Genomic DNA, 4,182 nt, shown 5'->3' with positions numbered 1-4,182 from the left:
ATCTTCGAAGTATTCCATTAGCACATCGCTTGTAAAGAAGTGGTTCATCCCAAAAATAATGTCTCAAATCTGAAAAGAACTTTTTCCTCTGTTGAAACTTCAGATCAGGTGGCAGAATTCCACAAGCCAGGTAGTTTACAAAATCTGCGTACCATGGGGCTTCAATTGTGGAGATCCTCAGCAATTGTTCATCAGGAAACGCATTATTGATAGCCTGCTCATTCTCTCCATTCTTGTTCACATCCTAATGTAACCTTGAGAGGTGGTTAGCTACCATATTTTCTGCACCTTTTTTATCACGAATCTCGAGATCGAATTCTTGAAGAAGGAGAACCCATCTAATTAGTCTTGGCTTTGCATCTTTCTTACTTAGGAGATATTTGATCACAGCATGGTCCGTGTATACTATCACTTTGGAGCAAACGAGATAGGACCTGAATTTGTCAAAAGCAAACACAACCGCCAAGAGTTCCTTTTCTGTTGTGGCGTAATTGACTTGCGCTTCATCTAATGCCTTGCCCGCATAATAGATTGCGTTCAATCTCTTTTCTTTTCGCTGCCCAAGCACAGCCCCTACTGCGTAGTCACTCGCATCGCACATGATTTCAAAGGGCAACTCCCAATCAGGTGGTTGAATTATTGGTGCAGTGATCAATGTCTTTTTCAACCTACAGAACGCATACAAATAGTCATGATCAAAATCAAAAGGAACATCATTAGCTAACAAATTAGTTAAAGGTTTTGCAATTTTTGAGAAATCCTTTATAAAGCGCCGGTAGAATCCTGCATGTCCTAGGAAACTATGGACTCCTTTAACTGTGGTCGGTGGTTGCATTCTCTCTATGACTTCCACCTTTGCTTTGTCTACTTCAATGCCATGTTCGGATACCACATGTCCCAGCACAATGCCGTCCTGTACCATGAAATGGCACTTCTCCCAGTTAAGGATGAGGTTCATTTCTTGACACCTGTATAGCACCTTAGACAAGTTAGCTAAGCATACATCAAAGGTCGTGCCATACACCGAAAAGTCATCCATAAAAATTTCCATGATGTTTTCAATAAAATCTGAGAATATATTTGTCATACAACGTTGAAAGGTGGCGGGAGCATTACAAAGACCAAATGGCATCCTCCTATAGGCAAAAGTGTCGTAAGGGCAAGTGAATGTGGTCTTGTGTTGGTCACTAGGATGGATAGAAATTTGGTAAAAACCAAAAAATCCATCTAAGTAACAAAAATGAGAGTGTTTAGCCAACCTTTCTAGCATTTGATCTATAAAAGGGAGTGGGTAATGGTCTTTCCTTGTTGCCTTCTTTAATTTCCTATAGTCAATGCACATCCTCCAGCCCGTGACCGTTCTAGTTGGGATTAATTCATCACTTTCATTTTTCACAATGGTCATGCCTCCTTTTTTAGGCACTACTTGCACAGGGCTGACCCACTCACTATCAGAAATTGGGTAAATCATACCGGCATCAAGCAATTTGAGTACTTCTTTCCTAACAACTTCCTTCATATTAGGGTTTAATCTTCTTTGGTGCTCAACGGAAGGTTTGTAATCAGATTCAAGTAAAATCTTGTGCATACAAACTGAAGGTTGTATTCCTTTCAAATCATCAATTGTGTACCCTATGGCTTTTTGGTGTAATCTAAGCTCGTTGAGAAGTTTTTCAGATTCTGTCCTGCTTAGATCAGCATTAATAATCACAGGGTATGTGGAATTAGGTCCAAGGAATTCATACCTGAAGTGGATGGGAGAGGTTTTAGTTCTACCTTTGGAGCTTTGCAATTTTCTGGGTTGTGTACTGTGGAAACTGGTTCCAGAGTTTCAATTCTGGCCTGTTTTTGCTGCAGAACTTTCTTGGACTGTTGTAGCTGTGCACAATTCCCACTCTCACTGTCTTCATCATCTTCCAGCTCATCATGCACCAAACACAGCTAGAGGAAATCTTTGGAAATGTGTTTTGGCAACTCATCTTTGATAGCTCGTTCAAGTAGATCAACCCTACAACAAGAGCTTTCAACAAAAGAGTGTCTAATAGAGTTAGCCAAATCAAATTCCACTTTTTCTTCACCAACAGTTAAAGAAAGCTTGCCATTTTTAACATCAATAAGTGCCCCTGCAGTTGCCAAGAAAGGCCTTCTAAGAATGATTGGAATTTGAGTGTCTTCTTCCATTTCTAATACCACAAAATCAGCAAGTACAAAGAACTTACCGACCTTGATTGGAATGTCTTCAAGAATACCTATTGGATGTTTGACAGATCGATCCGCGAGTTACAAGGAAATTGTTGTCGGCTTCAACTCTCCCATGTCTAGTTTCTTGCACACTGACAAAGGCATCAACCTTACACTTGCACCTAGATCACATAGAGCCTTCTCAAAGCTTGCTGCCCCAATTTCGCATGGAATCGAAAAGCTGCCCGAATCCTTCAGTTTTGGAGGTAATTTGTTTTGGATTAAGGCACTGCACTCCTCTGTTAATGCCACTGTTTCAAACTCCTCCAATCTTCTTTTCTTAGACAAAATATCCTTCAAAAACTTCGCGTATGATGGCATTTGTTGCAAAGCTTCTGAGAAAGAAACGTTGATGTATAACTTCTTAAGAACTTCTAAAAACTTTCCAAATTGCTTGTCCAACTTGGCCTTGGCTAGTCTTTGTGGAAATGACACTGGTGGCACGTAAGGTTTTGGGGGTGTGTATCTTGGTGCCTCATCAACTATCTCTGCATCTCCACTATTTTCTTCAGCCATTTGCTGTTGTGTATTATTTTTTTCAGCTGGACTCACCCCAATGTTTTCATTTTCAGCTTGTTTTGACTTGGGATCTTCCAATTGTTTTCCACTCCTTAGAGTTATAGCTTTGCAATGCTCACTTGGATTAATTTCTGGTTTTCCTGGAAATATCCCTGGGGGTCTGGATGAAGAACTAGCTTGTTGAGCAATCTAATTTTCCAGCATTTTGTTGTGGGTAGCCAAGGAATCAACCTTGGAAGTAAGCTGCCGAATTGCTTCATTCATGACTTGACCTTGTTGCTTGAACTCTTCATTTTGCTTGGCTTGTGTTGCAACAAAGTTCTCTAGCAAAGCCTCTAAATTTGATTTCTGCACAGGTTATGGATTGGAAATTCTCTTCTGGAATCATGGTGGTTGTCTAGGAACATTAGAGCTGAAATTTTGCTCAAAATGAGGTTGATTGTTCTTGTAAGAAAAATTAGGATGATTTTGCCAACCAGGGTTGTAAGTGTTAGAGAATGGATCATTGACAGGTCTCTGGCTGAAGTTGTTTAGATAATTCATTTGCTCCATGGATGGTTCTGAAGATGGGGCTGCGATCAACTGACAGTTTGTAGCTAAGTGTCCTATAGAACCGTAGATTTCACATGTGACATTGGCGATAGTTGGAGCATTTGCATTCAGTTTGTCAAATTTTTGAGTTAGAGCATCCACCTTGGCTGCAATTAGGTTTAAGGCCTCCACCTCATATCTTCCTGCAGGTTTTGGAGTTGTGTTTCTTTCACTTGCCCATTGGCAGTGGTTGAGAGCCATGTCTTCAATCAAATTATAAGCGTCATCCACTTTTTTGTTCATCAAAGCTCCTCCTGATGCAACATCAACCGAAATGAGAGAGTTATAGTTTAATCCACTGTAGAATGTTTGAACAACTAGCCATTTCTCCAAGCCATGGTGTGGGCATAGTCTCATAAGCTCCTTGAATCTGTCCCAAGCCTCATACAATGATTCACCATCCTTTTGATAAAAACCAGTGATCTGGTTCCGCAACTGGGCTATTTTGCTTGGCGGGAAATATTTAGAAAGGAAAATTTGGAGCAATTGATCCCATGTTTTGATAGAGCCTTCAGGTAATGAGTGTAACCAAGCTTGAGCCTTGTCCTGTAATGAGAAAGGAAAAAGTCTGAGTTTAACTGCATCTTGTGGGACTCCATTGAGCTTAACAGTGTCGTAGTATTCAAGGAAAACAGAGAGATGCAGGTGTGGATCTTCTACTGGTGATCCTCCAAACTGATTTTGCTGAATTAATGACATAAGTGCTGGCTGTAACTGAAAATTGTTTGCTTCAACAGGTGGTCTTGCAATGCTGGATTGCAATCCTTGGGCACTCGGGGCTGCAAAATCTCTCAAAGTTTTACTGTTATCTTCCATGTTTGATGCTTGTGA

The 4,182-nt window shown here is 40.5% G+C and overlaps 1 non-coding gene across 1 annotated transcript; it reads left to right on the top strand.

Annotated features, from left to right (window-relative positions):
- Positions 1-3,682: 3,682 nt before the first annotated feature.
- On the top strand, positions 3,683-3,793 carry LOC120269676. The gene has a single exon (XR_005539318.1). It is a non-coding gene; the product is annotated as a small nucleolar RNA R71 (small nucleolar RNA).
- The last annotated feature ends 389 nt before the right edge of the window (positions 3,794-4,182 follow it).

The sequence above is a fragment of the Dioscorea cayenensis genome, chromosome 9 (genome assembly GCF_009730915.1).
Source record: "Dioscorea cayenensis subsp. rotundata cultivar TDr96_F1 chromosome 9, TDr96_F1_v2_PseudoChromosome.rev07_lg8_w22 25.fasta, whole genome shotgun sequence".
In the NCBI taxonomy this organism is placed as follows: Eukaryota; Viridiplantae; Streptophyta; class Magnoliopsida; order Dioscoreales; family Dioscoreaceae; genus Dioscorea; species Dioscorea cayenensis.
Note: the sequence above shows the minus strand (reverse complement) of the source record. Positions and strands in the feature narration are given on the sequence as shown.